Below are 16,682 nucleotides of genomic sequence, written 5' to 3'. Positions count from 1 at the left end.
AGGTCTTTATCAGCTCTGAGTGGCACGCACTTGATGTTCCACATATCAGCATTCTCATAGGTAATGTAAGAGAGAGATGTCACCCAATTTTACAGTAGACAAACTGACTCAGTCCAGTCAGTAACTTTTCCAAGGCCACACAGCTTGGAAGCCCAAGGACATGACTGAACCAAAGCTGCCCCACTGGGCCTGCACCTGCCTGGGCTCCCACCTCATCATCCAGATTTAGACAGACTTGGACCAAGCTCACACTTCAGTAATGGTGAGAAAGGACAGCTCCAGGTGACAGACACCATACCCTAACCTGTCCACTCCTCTAGGTTCCCGTTTCCCTGTCTCTTTCTATGAGTTCCAGCATCAGCCCAGTCTTTTCAAGGACATCAGGCCATCCCACGTGAAGGCTGATCATGGCCATGAGGTTCCTTTGGTCTTTGAATACTTCTTGGATAGCAATAGTGAGTTTTCTTCATTTCCAGAAATTGGGATGGACCTTGTTTAAGGACCTGATGGGTGATTGTCCTTGTTGTCCACAAGTGGAAAACTGAGGCTCAGTGAGAGACAGAATCACATGTGCACCATCTTATAGGTAAAGGAACCTCTAGGGTAGAATCCAAGCTCCCTCAATCTCTAGCCTGTGCTCCCTCCACTTTCTGCACCCCCCATAGTGTCAGGTATAGGTGTAGAGGGGCAGTGGTTCAAAGGAATGATTGTTTCTAAATGACTTCCCAGGGTGAGAGGAAGGAAAGGGCAGCTGGGTAAGGAATGAGCTCAGGACAGATGCAGTTCAAGGTCAGGATGAGTAAGGGAAGGTCGGGGAAGGGTGGAAGGGGAGGGAACGGGACCTGGCCTGGTGTCCAGAGTGAGGTTATGGAGAGTGTTGAGAGTGGAGCCTGACTCGTTGGCCTGATATGGTGTCCAGACCTTGACCTTGTCCTCCTCTCTTCAGCTGACTTCACTGAGTAGGAGGCGCTTCTAAGCAGCAGGGTGAAGAAGTGCTGGGCCACCTTTTCTCAATGGTTGAGAGTGTATAGGGAGGAGGATCAGAAGAATACAGTTTAGGCCTGAGTCCTGACGCTGTAGCAGGGAGGTAGGGATGGCATAGCAGAGAGATAAAACCTGAGAAATCTGAACATGAGGAAGGTCACATAGCACCAGGGAGGGGAAAGTCACATAGCACTATGGTAAAGTAGACAATAAAATTAAATATAACCATATATGGATTAGACCTTGCTTTTTACTTCTGAACATGCTATCAATGGTATATAAGGTGAAACTACTTTGTTCACAGGGCACAGCCTTTGGTTATGATTCTGCTGAGTCTGTGCTGGCACAATAAAATGTCGCTTCCTGCTAATTGCCTCAAGAGTCTCATATCTCAGCTAGCAAACTCTTGCAACATGAATACCCCCACACCCCCAAACTTCCCAGAATGGATCCCATCCAGCATTTCCCTTTTCTGGACTGGCCTGATTACCATGCATGGGTTCTTTATCATATGATTGTGTCCTCAAATCCCACTCAGAGGAGGACACCTTGGGAGTGCCAGTCATTTGTCCCTTGTCCAACTGACATGAGAGTTGGTGCACAATACTATGGCCCTATCACAGCCAACCTCAGAAAAGGAGGGAAAAATAGGCCAACTGGCCCTGCCCCATGAGGAGCAAACACTGATGGGAGGTTCTTACATTACCGTATCAGGGACGGATGTGGCCTTCACTCTCTACCCCTGGCCTGTTTGGTTCCTTGTCCTGACCACAAACTGGGGGTGATGCCTTGGCTTCGTACCAGAATGACCCCCCTCCCACCCTACGTGGATGTCGGATCCTCAGGAATGCCAGCAAGGAGGATCTGCCCCACTGGCCTGTGCTTGACCAAGAAAAGCAGTATTTGAAGCTGGACATCCAGCCTGCTGTGGCCCAGTCCGTGAAGGATGACAGGCTGCAGTTCTGAACCAAAACCCTGTCCTGGAAGATCAAGAGCTTACAGGGCCTAAAATGAATCACTCAGAGATGTAACAGACTGTATCCAGGAAGGGAATGGGCTTGAGTTTAGGTGACATCAGCCTGATGTGCCAACTTGCCCACACAGGAGCTGAGGTTGACTCCAACAGTCCGGTAGTCATACATCCCTGCTTTCAGCCTATACTTATAAATAACTTACTGCATGATGTTCATTGCCACGTTGGCCTGAGCCCTCTCTTGTTAGACATAATCAATAAATGGCCATATGAAAATGTGGATGGATGAGGCCCAATACATGGTCACACTATGCCACACAATACTGGCCCATGGCCCCTTCCTCTCAGGCTCACCTTGGTCCTCTTCCAGCCTTCTGTCCTGTTCCCTATCCTCCAAATCCTCCATTCCATTCAGATAAACAAGGTGCTTCGGGCAATGTTACCCACATCAGGGGGTCAAAAATCCCATGTGCACCACTAGAAAAGTCCCATATTCTCTCTCTTCTGTAATGGACCAATGAAACCCCAGGTACTAAAAGCCCTGGGGTTTTAGTGAGTGCAGGTGATAAACAGGATTATCATAAGTTGTAACCAGGAATTGTGGTGAGTGTCTGAGATCCAAATTACTGGAAAGATTGAGAAAGGAGGCTTGCAGAAGCCCAGGAGATCCAGTTATCCGGGAGAAGCATTGCCATAACCTCCTCCTTTTAAAGAAAAAACACAAAGAAATCATAAGCTGGGTTCTTTAAAAGCAACACAAAAGTGTTCAGGTTTTGAGGTCAAGGTGCAAGTAGATTTGTTGTCAAATGAGGTCTTTGCCCCTGCATCAAAGATGGAAAGATGGTTCCTTGTGTCCTTACTTCGGGGGATGGACAAATGATGCCTCTCGTGATATTTCACCTTTTAAGAACCTCTCCTCTGAATTTCATCACATCTGGGATTAGATTTCAGCATTTGAATTTGGAGCACACAAGCTGTCAGACAACAGCACCTACAGTTCCCCAATATCAGCCCCCAGGCTCCTAACTACTGAAAATGTCTACATCTTTGGCCCTGTAGATTGATTACCATCTAGGTTGGCATTGAAAACAACCCACTCATTCATCTATTTCTTCACAAAAGCTGTAACTGGTCCCTGTTTTACAAGCAGCAGGATTGGGCATGTCCATTGACCCTTGAACCTCTGCCATCTCTGGTGGTACCTGAAGAGGCAGGTGCATTTCTTGGTGGCCAGAAGTTTGCTGTTATTCTAAGTGATTCTGCACACACTGTGAGGCCCACAGAAACAAGATCAGGGAACATGTATGAAGTTTGTCTGTGGGAAGTGTCCTTGAGTTTGGGTTGGGGGGTCAGAAGGACTAGACATTATAACAGAAGAGATTTCTACACCTGGTTCCCTGAGGCCTGTATATCCAGGGAGGTGTTCTCATGGGTTGCAGAGATCCCCTGGCAAGTTTCTGACCCACTGAGCATCTCCTGCTCTGCTTGGCCCACCATGTGGTTAATTTTCATTATGGCATTATTGTTTTCCCCACACTGTTTGACCACTCCAGTACATCTTCCCTTACAGTTTATGTCACTTTACAAAGGTACCAAATTGTGCTCAATCTGTTTCTTTGCTCAATCAAATCACTTTGTATGGGTCGTTAAGAAGCTTCCAATATCACCATGACCAAGTAGGCTTCACCACAACCAAGTAGGCTTCATCCCAGGGATGCAGGGGTGGTTCAACATACGAAAATCAATAAATGTAATAAACCACATTAACAGAAGCAAAGACAAAAACCACTTGATCATCTCAATAGATGCAGAAAAGGCTTTGATATGATCCAACACCATTTCATGATAAAAGCTCTAAGAAAACTAGGAATAGAAGGAAAGTACCTCAACATTATAAGAGCTATATATGACAAACCTGCAGCCAGCATTATACTTAATGGAGAAAAACTGAAACCATTCCCTCTAAAATCAGGAACCAGACAAGGATGCCCACTATCTTCACTCCTATTCAACATAGTACTGGAATTATGAGCAACAGCAATTAGATAAGAAGAAGGAATAAAAGGAATGCAAATATTTAAAGAAACTGTTAAAATATCCCCATTTGCAGATGACATGATCCTATACCTTAAGACCCAAAAAACTCTACTCAGAAGCTTCTAGACATCATCAATAGCTATAGCAAGGTAGCAGGATAGAAAATCAACATAGAAAAATCATTAGCATTTCTATACACTAACAATGAGCAAACTGAAAAAGAATGTATGAAAACAATTCCATTTACAATAGCCTCAAAAAAAAATCAAATACCTAGGTATAAACCTAACAAAAGATGTGAAAGACCTCTACAAGGAAAACTATACACTTCTGAAGAAAGAGATTGAGGAAGACTATAGAAAGTGGAGAGATCTCCCATGCTCATGGATTGGTAGAATCAACATAGTAAAAATGTCGATACTCCCAAAAGTAATCTACATGTTTAATGCAATTCCCATCAAAATTCCAATGACATTCATTAAAGAGATTGAAAAATCTACCATTAAATTAATATGGAAACACAAGAGGCCACGAATAGCCAAGGCAATACTCAGTCAAAAGAACAATGCAGGAGGTATCACAATACCTGACTTCAAACTATATTACAAAGCAATAATGATAAAAACAGCATGGTACTGGCACAAAAACAGACATGAAGACCAGTGGAACAGAATAGAGGACCCAATAAGAAGCCACACAACTATAACCAACTTATCTTTGACAAAGGAGCTAAAAATATACGATGGAGAAATAGCAGCCTCTTCAACAAAAACTGCTAGGAAAACTGGTGAGCAGTCTGCAAAAAACTGAAACTAGATCCATGTATATCACCCTATATCAATATTAACTCAAAATGGATCAAGGATCTTAATATCAGACCACAAACTCTAAAGTTGATACCGGAAAGAGTAGGAACTACTCTGGAGTTAGTAGGTATAGGTAAGAACTTTCTCAACAAAACCCCAGTAGCACAGCAACTAAGAGATAGCATAGATAAATGGGACCTCATAAAACTAAAAAGCTTCTGCTCATCAAAAGAAATGGTCTCTAAACTGAATAGAACACCCACAGAGTGGGAGAAAATATTTGCCAACTATACATTAGACAAAGGACTGATAACCAGAACATATAGGGAACTAAAAAACTAAATTCTCCCAAAACTAATGAACCAATAAAGAAATGGGCAAGTGAACTAAACAAAACATTCTCAAGAGAAGAAATTCAAATGGCCAAAAAAACACATGAAAAAATGCTCACCATCTCTAGCAATAAAGGAAATGCAAATTAAAACCTCACTAAGATTCCACCTCACCCCTGTTAGAATAGCCATCATAAGCAACACCACCACCATTAGGTGTTGGCGAGGATGCGGGGAAAAAGGAACCCTCTTACGCTGTTGGTGGCAATGTAAACTAGTACAACCACTCTTGGAAAAAAATTTGGAGGCTACTTAAAAAGCTAGATATTGATCTACCATTTGATCCAGCAATACCACTCTTGGGGATATACCAAAAAAACTGTGACACAGGTTACTCCAGAGGCACCTGCACACCCATGTTTATTGCGGCACTATTCACAATAGCCAAGTTATGGAAACAGCCAAGATGCCCCACCACCGATGAATGGATTAAGAAAATGTGGTATCTATACACAATGGAATTTTATACAGCCATGAAGAAGAACGAAATGTTATCATTTGCTGGTAGATGGATGGAATTGGAGAACATCATTCTGAGTGAGGTTAGCCTGGCCCAAAAGACCAAAAATCATATGTTCTCCCTCATATGTGGACATTAGATCAAGGGCAAGCACAACAATGGGATTGGACTTTGAGCACATGATAAAAGCAAGAGTACACAAGGGAGGGGTGAGGATAGGTAAGACACCTAAAAAATTAGCATTTGTTGCTCTTAACACTGAGAAACTACAGCAGATACCTTAAAAGCAACTGAGGCCAATAGGAAAAGGGGACCAGGAACTAGAGAAAAGGTGAGATCAAAAAGAATTAACCTAGAAGGTAACACACACTCACAGGAAATTCATGTGAGTCAACTCCCTGTATAGTTATCCTTATCTCAGTCAGCAAAAACCCTTGTTCTTTCCTATTATGGCTTCTACTCTTTCTACAACAAAATTAGAAATAAGGGCAAAATAGTTTCTGCTGGGTATTGAGAGGGTGCGGGAGAGAGGGAAGGGGTGGAGTGGGTGGTAAGAGAGGGGTTGGGGGCAGGGGGGAGAAATGACCCAAGCCTTGTATGCACATATGAATAATGAAACAATTTTTAAAAAGCTTCCTATAGACCTTAGGACTCCACCATGCTCTACCTCTGGCCAGCTCATCCTCTGAAGCTACCAGTCTTCCCGGGTCAAAACCCCTTTCGTTCATTCACTGTATTTAAACCCAACCTCAGGGCTTTAGGACTTTTGTGATGAATGATGAAGTTTCCCATGATGCCTTGTGCACCAGGTGGGAGACAAGGATAACATGAAGACTGGGCTGAGTTGGGAGAGGTAAGAGAACTGTGAGTGACAGGACTCGTACACTCTGTCCTGAGAGATCACTGAGCTCCTGCTGCACAAAAGACCCTGTGTGGTGTCAGTACTGCCCATGAACAGGATGGTTCCCCAAGGGGCTCCCAGACAACTTCTTGCAAAGAAGGAGTAATTTACATATAATTAAATTCATCCATTTACTGCAGAGTTTGGTACATTTATGTAAATGTATGAGACATGTAATCACCACCCACGCAGAGTGAGAACACTTCTTTCACCTCAGTGCTCATCCTCACATCCCTTTGCATGCATTGTCCGGGTCCCTGCTTCCTAAAAACACCTACCTGCTTTCTGTCAACTGTAGTTTGGAAACTCTACACAGTTTGGAAATGTTAAAGACCTTTCTGTCACTTCGTATTAAAGGAATCATTGGTGACTTGCTGTGCCACCAGGCATAACTTCTTTTAGGTTCAAGGAACACTTCCTTCCTTTTACTGAGGGGAGCCGTCCCATGTGTGCACACAATACATGGATTCATGTACATCTGAGTAACATCCATTTTTGGCTATTTTTTGTGGGTTCATTTTTTTAAAAAAGGTTCCTGCTATGTAGTGAAGATTGGCCTCAAAAATCCAATCCCCGTGTGTTAGTCTCCAGAGTGCTGGGATTACAGGCATAAACCACTGAGCACCAGTCTGGCTCTTTTTAATAAAGTTGTTATGCACATTTTCAGACATGACTTTCATTTGTTTTCCATAAAGACCTGAGAATGGAATTGCTGAATCATATGACACATATGTATTTTACTTAAAGAAAAGGCCACACTGGCTTCCAAAATGACTAGGTCATTTTGCATTCCACCAGCCATGAATGACGGTGCCAGTCTCCATGTTCCCAACACTTGAGTGTATTGTGCTTCAATCTCATTGTATTGAATGGTGTTAAGTTATGGTGTCTCTGTAGTAGATGTGTCCCTGACCCTTAATTAAATTTGATTAAATTTATTTATTTATTTATTTGGCAGTGGTTTTTGAACTTAGGACCTCATGTTTGCTAGGGAGGCACTCTTACTGCTGTAGACACTCCATCTATTTTATTTTTTAATTTATTTATTTACTCTTCTTGAGACAAGTGAACTAAAACTCAGTTTACTTCTGCCTCAGCTTCCAATTTACTGCAATTATGCATGTATGTCACATGCCTGAATCTTCTTGGACTTTTAGCTTCAGCTTCTTTCTTCTGTTCAATTTCTCACTGTCTCTATCTCAATTTGTCTCTCTCTGTCTCTTTCTATCAGTCTCTCTCGCTCTTACTGACTGTCTCTCTCTCACTGGATCACTGTGAATTTTCGCCACCTTCCCATGCACACAGAAATGTTTCTGAGACATCCTCATTGCATACTTTTACTATGATCTTAGTCATCATGGATGCCAGGACCTCAGTAAGATCTTGCAAGAAGTGGTGGAGCACCTGGGGCAGTGGTAGACAGCAGCCCCAGGATTTGGAAGAAGCCCTGAGTTGTCCAGAAAGATCCTGTTGGTGACCCTATTGGGATGAACTGGGATGTCTCAGACCTCATGTCCAACTGTTAATTAGGTTAGGAGAACCAAGGTCAGAGACAATCTGCCTAGAAGGGGTTCAGATTATAGCTGGGACCAGAATGCTTCCAAAGGGAGCAAGGAATTGACTGCAGGCCTTGCTGATTAGGTAGAGGTCAAGAGAAGCCCTGGCCATGCTGTATCAGAGGAAATAATCTCTCTCAGAAAGGTGTCAAGAAGGAATTCTTTTGGTGGCTGTCTCTGTGTTCCCAGCACTTTGTGTCGTGGAATGAAAGTGCGAAGGCTGTTCTCAGGAGGCACTAAAGGCTGTCTGAGATCGAATCCCATACAACTTCCTCTGGGAAGTAAGGCCAGGTGGGAGCTCCTGGTCCCTGCTCTTTTTGCTATATCCAGGTAAGATTCTAGGTGTTTTAGACTTAGCGCAGGTCCATAAACCTCAGTCTCATCACAGCTCTGTGATCAGAAAGTTCCTCTTAAATGTTGTCAAATGGGTAAAGGATGGTGAGTTGGTTCTTGGTGGGAGCTAGCCTCTAGGGCAGCCACAGGGTGGGATGGGGAGAGTAGTTGGATATTGGCTTAAGAAGGGCTAGTCTCAGTGGGTGTCCATGGAACAACCCTTCCCAAATAGGGATGGGTCCATGCAGACCCAGAGACCATGACCCTAAAGGTCCAAAGCCTTAAAGGGACCCCAGTAAAGCATAAGTCCTTGAGAGCATGGAGGAATTGCAGGATGAAAGGGATAATCACAGCTCCCTGCCTCTGCTCAAGTGGTTGCTTTTGCCCTTTCAAAGTTCTCAAACAGTTCCTGCTGTTTCCTTTCTGCCCTGAATGTCCTCATTGGGCCTGTGACTGCAATGACAGTGAACTTAGTACTGCAGCTTTCAGGAAGGGCTTCCTGGTATTTTGGAGGTGCTGCAGAACCACTTGGCACCTTTAAAGAGGGTAAAGGGGGCACGGGAAGAGGGGAGGCAGATATGTCCCAAATGTAGACACTGCTTACTCAGTGCCATTCTCTTGTAGCCCAGCTTTGCCAGGACAAGCCAGAGCCCCAACTCCTGTTGCTCTGTAAAAGTCCAACCAGAACTCAGTTGCCTGTCATTGAGTTGGGCCTGCTCTGCAGAGCTGACCTAGGCGTGAGAGAGGACCATGCCCCTCGACCAACACCCAGTGCAGCAGGGGACTGTGTCCAGTGGGTTAATGCTCCTTCTGCTGGGACTGGGTGAGGTTCATATGGAGGAGACGGCAACCGGGCTCAGATCTGCCTAAACTGTGCAGATGCCAAGTCGATGCGAGTTGTTCAATGTGCTCCTGACCATTTGTTCTTATGGGTCTTACAACTGATTTGATCGAATGGGTGTGTCACTGTAATAGTAATCTAGACTTTGAGCTTCGGCCTCCAACCTCCTTCCCCATAGTGGGCTCTCTCTCTCTCTCTCTCTCTCTCTCTCTCTCTCTCTTTCTTACTCTCTCTCCCTCTGTGCTGATATACTCTGAGACTTATTCACTGCATGTTTTTATCATGATTGTGGCCATGGTCAAGGTCAATGAGTTGGTGGAGTGGAAGTGGCAGAGCACGAGAGCACCCTGCCCATGAGATGGACAGCAGTCACAGAATTAGGATTGAGGGAGAAACCCTGTTGCTGTCCAGTTAACACGAAGGAGCTATGAGATGACCCAATATGGGAGGAGTTGGCATCTTTCAGCCCCCACAGCCCAGCTGTAATTAGGTGAGGAATATTAAGGGCAGGGAGAGCTCTGCCCACACAGGGACTGCAATATTGGAAGGGAACCTTGAATGGACAAAAGGCCTTGACGAATGGGCAGGTCAAGGAGAAGCAGTGATCCAGGTTCCTGGCCACTCAGCCCCAGGAAATGTGGTTACTCCCACCATGGCTCTGAGAAATACGAAAACTGTGCCGGGTGGGCTTTGAGTGCCTATGTGGGCAGGAACACCTAGGTAGTTGTTGGTTTTTAGGGAGCAGGTAGTTGTTGGTTATTGGCTGTCTGAGGTTGAGTTTAACGTTATTTCCTCATGGAAGTCATGCTGGGTGGATGATCACAGTCCCAGGATGCCTGTCCTACATCCACACAATCCTCAGATGCTCAGAATCTCCAGGTGAGGCCCTGACATCTCTGACTCACCAAAGGTCTACTTAGTTCCTAGTGCCAGGACCAACAGGCTCCCATGTCATGATGTTCCTGTGGATAAATAACTGTGCACTGGATTGGATCAGGGGTGATGGCAACCTGCTGAAGTAGCACAGTCTCAATTATATTACAAAGAAGGGCCAAGGCTGAGTGGGGAAGGGCCCTCAGATCATGGACTGTAAGAGATGAGGAACTGTTGAAGGGGATGAGTAAACCATGCATGCTGATGGCCTGAAGGATTTCTGCAGATGAAAGACACAGTAACTTAGAAAAAGGACACAGGAAAGGGCACCTCTGAAGCAGTTCCCTTGACCTCATCAAAGTTTAGAGCCATCGTCCATCTGTCGGATCCTGAGCAAGAAACTCTTCAGAGATGCCCATTTAGCTTCTCCAATTATCGCATTCTGCTCCCTCTTTCTACCCCCTACAGTCAAAACACAAGGAATCAGACTGCAGAGACAATGATCATGCAGTGACTAGCTGTGTGTTGGGGATTCCTGGTATCTCTGAGGTCAGCAAAAGGCACATAGTAACTTTGGAGGAGCTGAAGGGGGCATGGGAAGAGGGGTGGCAGCCATACACTACCTGCTGGCCATTTGTTACCTGGACATGTTACCTCCGGGTGCTGTGGTAGGAGCAGAGACACACTTGGGTGTTCCTGGTGCTCTAAGCCTCAAGGGAGGTGTCTATCTGAGAGGTCCAGGTTGGCTCCATGAACTGTGGGAGCCCCTGACTCCAGCAGCAGATACTGCAGGAACGTAAGAAGGGCAGCAGTGATGCTTCCTTGGAAATCCACTCTCCACAGGGATTGTGCCAACCTGCAGAGCCAGGAGCCATTAGAAAAGGATCTCGTTTATGTGCTTCCAGGTGGAGACTCTGTGGGAGGGTTGATGATCCTGGTAGTCTAGACTTGGGATAAGGATTGTCCTACTTCCGTATGGGAAAAGAGGTCCCCAGTCATTCATGCAGTACTTGTGAGTGGTGTGGTGGGTCTTGAGGTAGCTGCTCCCTTGTTCCAGGTAAAAGGAGTGAATGTCAACATTTGCGGTCAATGGATCCGGTAGAGACTGCTAGGAGTCATGATTTCCCATCCTCAATAGATGGGAGATCCAAGACCTTCAGCAACCTTGAGGCCTCCCTTGAATCTGGCTCCATCATAGCTGCTCTAGAGCCTGTGGCTTGTACCTTGCTGGGGAGGGACTTCTTCACCTGTGTGTCAGAAATAAACAGAGCAGAGTCTAAGGATGGAGGGGAGCAAATAGAGCACCTGGGTCTAAAATTGACCACTATACAGTACCTGGAAAAACTGATTGCCATTTTCACCAGGTGTCTGCAAACTTCTGATATAATGAATAAGGACACTCTGAAACAGCTGAAGCAGACCCTGCCTCCTGTTTCCATGTTGAGGACTGCCTGTATCTCAACATCTACTCACCTGCCTATGCCCATGAGGGCTCCAACCTGCCTGTGAGTGATATGCCATGGTAACCTAGGGACAGAGGACCTTTATTTACAAGGAGATGGAATGAGCCAAGATCACATGGCTCCCAATGTAATATGAACTTGAGGAGAAGTCTCTCACTGTGATGTCCACAAAGTCTTCTCACCCAGAAAGGGAAACCAACCATAGTATGGGAACACAGAGGCCTGACAACTCCCAGAGGTCGGAGGCCAGAGGCCTTAGCCTTTTGATGAACTGAGGGCTCACTCTAAGAACGTGATCCCAGAAGACCCATGCAGGTGCCCAAGTGCTCATCTTTGACATCACCCAAGTCCCCATCCATGGATCATCTACTGTGCCAATGAGGTTAGGTGACATTTCCATTAATGTTAAGTGAGCCACTCAGAGAAACACCCCTTTTCTGTTCTCTTCACATGTGTAGAGAATAACGGAACCATTTTACAATCTTGGAGCCATTATTCCAGGATTGGGTTCAGGGGTGGCCCCAAAATTTATACTGAGTGGTCTTGTGTCCCTAATGCATGGTCCAGGTCAAGGAGAACTGAGATAGTTCTTTCTACAGGGGCAGGTGCACAGGCCGAAGTGAGCAGTATAGTGAGAGGCCAGAGAGGGTATGGGCTGGGTCAGAACGTGTGATGTCTGTCTTGATTTCCTCAGGTGATGGTGTGGATCCACAGAGGTGCACTGGTTGCAGGCATGGCTTCCTCATATGATGCTTCTACACTGGCAGCCACAGAGAATGTGGTGGTGGTCACTATCTAGAACCGCCTGGGTGTCCTTGGCTACTTCAGGTGAGCCTATGGCTGGACAGGAGAGTGGGAACAGGGTAGGCCAAGGACAGAACTGTGACCCTTGTCTCTGCCACTTCTCAGCACTGGAGACCAGCACGCATCTGGCAACTGGGGCTACCTAGACCAGATGGCTGCCCTTCATTGTGTCCAGAAGATTATCGCCCATTTCAGGAACAACCCTGCCCGAGTCACCATTTTTGGCGAGTCTGCAGGTGGCACTAGTGTATCCTCACATGTTGTGTCCCCCATGTCCAAAGGACTCTTCCACGGTGCCATCATGGAGAGTGGGGTGGCTCTGCTGCCAGACCTCACCTCCAGCTCCTCTGAGGTGGTCTACACAGTGAGTGACCTCCACTACCCCAGCTTACATCTGCCTCACCCTCAGAGTCTCTGTCTCCGTGGAGGTCCTTTGGAAAATGTCTCTGTCCTGTGATCTGATGAAAGGATCAAAGGTTATAATGCACACCCACTGCCTCATACAGGCACAGTATGTTCTCTATCAGGAAAGTTGCCACGCTGGGACCCCTTTCATGAGCAGAAACTTGTAAGCAGTTAGGGTGTCCTACGTAGCCTTGACCTCTAAACATCAGGGATGTGGAAACAATTTCACATGCGCAGCAAGCCATGCACTGTACCCTGGAGATATCTTGACACATGGAGCATGGTGGAGTCTGGGTGAAAGGATGAAGCAGCCCTCCCCCTGTTTCCTTATACACGGTTGCCAACCTGTCTGCCTGTGGGTGGGTAAATTCAGAGGCCCTGGTACACTGCCTGAGAGGCAAGAGTGAAGAGGAGATTCTGGCTATTAACAAGGTGAGGCTGATAGTGTGGGTATGGGGAAAGGGACAATACATAGGGTTTGAGGAGTCAGTCCTTACTACACTGAAATAATTACCTCTCCTTCATAACATTGTTCCCTTAAGCCATGAATGCCAAATGGAGACCAAGAGAGACTAAACTACGTGTAAGATCTCTTTGAATGGGTGTGAGCATCCTGGGGTGAATTTAGAATGGGTAAAATTAACTAAAGGGCCTTAGAAAATGTCCTGTGCCTGACCTGGATCCCTGACCTTGAATACCCCTTCAGCCTTTCACGACCATACCTGGATGGTAGATGGGGCCTTCCTACCCAGGCACCCCCAGGAGCTGTTGGTCTCTGCGGATTTTCAACCTGTCCCCAGCATCATAGGTGTCAACACTGATGAGTTTGGCTTTGACATCGCCAATGTAAGTCTCACTTCCAACTCCTGGGACCCTAGGAATCTCATGTAGTGGGGAGGAGGCCTAGCAGTATGTGGCTTAATGGCATTACTTAAAGTCTCCTTCCACCACCCAGTACCTGGGCTACTCTGAAACCATCAAAGAAATCAACAGAGGAACCTTGCCTGCTATATGGAGAGCACGAAAGCAAACATGGTGAGTGAGGATCCAGGGTTGGATGCCATGGAGAGATATCCCAAGATATCTTGCTGGTGCAGTAAACTCAAGGAATAAAGGGTGGGCTTGGACTGTTGCTTGGGCTCAAGTGCTTAGACCCCATGACCAGCTAGCATGGGGACTGAGGAACCCTAGTACTGCAAGAAAAGGTGAAGGATGTGAGTGTTTATGGTTGGGTCACTCCACAGCTGGACCTTGCCCAGTACACCTGGTCCAGTCCCAGGCCCCATCTCCCCACCCTGAGGCACCTGATTCCATGTCCCGGATTCTGCCTATGATGACTCTCCCTGATTCCCCTGGGCTAGAGCTTGCCTGCTGGTTGTGGTGGTCTCTTGATGGAAGAATACATGGGGGACACTGAGGACCCCCGGACCCTCCAAGCCCAGTTCCAAGAGATGATGGGGGACTTTATGTTTGTGATGCCTGCACTCTAAGTAGCACATTTTCAACGTGAGTACATCTGTGACTGAGGCCTGACTGCCATCGGGGAACCAGACCTGTGGTCCCAGGTGAGCTCTGTGGTGTCCTGGTCCCCATCCATGTCCTTATCAGCTCTAGTGCCACGCACTTGATGTTCCACATATCACCACATTACCATGGCTACTGTGAGAGACAGTCATCACCCCATTTTATGGAAGACAACTGAGTCAGTAATAGTCAGTGAGTTTTTAAAAGGCCACACAGCATGGAGGCCCAAAGCCATGACAGAACCAAGGCCTTCCCACTGGGCCTGCTCCAGCCTGGAGCTCCCCTCCTCATCATCCAGATTCCAAACAACTGTGGTCCTAGCTCACACTTCAGTAATGATGAGGAAGGACAGTTCAAGGTGACAGACCGCTACCCTCCCACCTTCCACACCTCTAGGTTCCCTTGCCCCTGTCTACTTCTATGAGTTCCAGCACCAGTCCAGCATTTTCAAGGACATCAGGCTGCCCAACGTGAAGGCTGACCATGGCGATGAGGTTTCTTTTGTCTTCGGATACTACTTGAACAGCAATGGTGAGTTTTCTTCATTTCTTGGAATTGGGATGGACCCTGCTTGGGACCTGATGGGAAATTGTCCCTGCTGTCCACAAGTGAAAAACTGAGGCTCAGAGAGAGACAGAATCAGGTGTGCACCAACTTATAGCCCCAAATACCACTTGGGTTACAATCAAAGCTCTCACAGACTCTAGACTGTGTTCCTTCCATGGTCTGCACTTACTGTAATATTAGATATGGGTGTTGGAGGGGGGAGGAGTGTGTTTCAAAGGCATGATTGTTCCTAAAGTATATCCCAGAGTTAGAGGAAAAAAGGGTCTGATAGGTCAGGAATGAGATCAGGACAGATGCAGCTCAAGGTTGGAATGAATAAGTGAAGGTTGGGCAAAGGAGGTCCTGGCCCTTGGTGTTAAGGGAGGGAACGGGTCTTGGTCTGGGGTCCAGGGTCAGGTTATGGAGGGTGTTGAGGGTGGAGCCTGATGGGATGCCCTGATACAGTGGCCAGATCTTGACCTTGTCCTCCACTATGCAGCTGACTTCACTGAGGAGGAGGAGCTGCTAAGCAGAAGGATGATGAAGTTCTGGGCCAACTTTGTTCGGAATGGGTGAGAGCACCCCAACACACCCAATCACTGCATTGGGCTCATCCAGCACTCCCCTCATCTGGGGTGACCTCATTATCATGCATGTGTCCTTCATCATAAAATTGTTCTCTCTCCAACCCACAAGGAGAAGGTCATGATGTGTGTGCCAGTCATTTGCTCCTTGTCCAAGAGACATGAGAGTTGGTCCAGTGTACTATGTCGATATCAGAGCCTACGTCAGAGAAGAAGGGACAAATATGCCAATTGGCTGCGTCCCACATTTCCAAACACTGGGTCCTTACTTTCCTTTGTCTGGATAGGATGTGGCCTTCAGTCTCTACACACCCCTAGCCTGTTCAGTTCCTTGGCCTGACCAAGATCTGGGGCTTGGTATCAGAATGTCCCCAACTAACCCTACCGAGATGTTGTGTCCACAGGAACCCCAGCAGTGAGGACCTGCCCCACTGGCCTAGGCTCCATCACGATGAGCAGTACTTGAAGCTGGACATCCAGCCTGCATTGGGCCAGGCCCTGAAGGCCAACAGGCTGAATTTCTGAACCAAGATCCTACCCCAGAAGATCGCGGAGCTTACAGGGCCTAAGAAGAATCATTAGGAGCTGTAGCACACTGTGTACAGGGAGGGAGTGGGCTTGAGTTCAGATGGCATCAACCTGAGGTGCCCACACACCCAGGTAGGAGCTGAGGTTGACTCCCACTCTCCGGTAGTCATACATCCCTTCACTCAGCCTGTACTTATAAATAACTCACTACATGATGTTCATTGCCACATCGCCCAGAGCCCTCTCTTCTTAGATGTACTCAATAAATGGCCATATGAAAATGTGGATGGATGAGGCCCAATGCATGATTGCACTATTGCACTCAACACTGCACCTTGGCCCCTTCCTCTCAGGTTCACCTCGGTCCTCTTCTAGCCTTCCTTCTCTCTATCTTCCCAATCCCCAATTCCATTCAAATAAAGAAGCTGCTTTGGGCAATGTTATCCACATCAGGGGGTCAAAAATCTCTTCTGCACCTCTAGAAAAGTCCTATGTTCTCTGTCATCTGTAAGGGGTCAACAGAAACCCGTGCACTAAAAGCCCTGGGGTCTTACTGAGTTCAGCTGGTTCAACAGGATTATCATAAGAAGTACCCGGCATTGTGGGGAGGGTCTGTGATGCAAGCTACTGGGGAGACACACAGGAGGGTTGCAAGCCCACGAGTTCCAGGTA

General features: G+C 46.7%; 1 pseudogene; it reads left to right on the top strand.

The window, feature by feature from the left end:
* Positions 1–11,542: 11,542 nt before the first annotated feature.
* On the top strand, positions 11,543–16,064 carry LOC109680196 (pyrethroid hydrolase Ces2e-like; annotated as a pseudogene).
* Positions 16,065–16,682: the final 618 nt, after the last annotated feature.

The sequence above is a fragment of the Castor canadensis genome, chromosome 15 (genome assembly GCF_047511655.1).
Source record: "Castor canadensis chromosome 15, mCasCan1.hap1v2, whole genome shotgun sequence".
Lineage (NCBI taxonomy): Eukaryota > Metazoa > Chordata > Mammalia > Rodentia > Castoridae > Castor > Castor canadensis.
The sequence above is the reverse complement of the archived record's forward strand: the minus strand, read 5'-3'. Positions and strand labels throughout refer to the sequence as shown.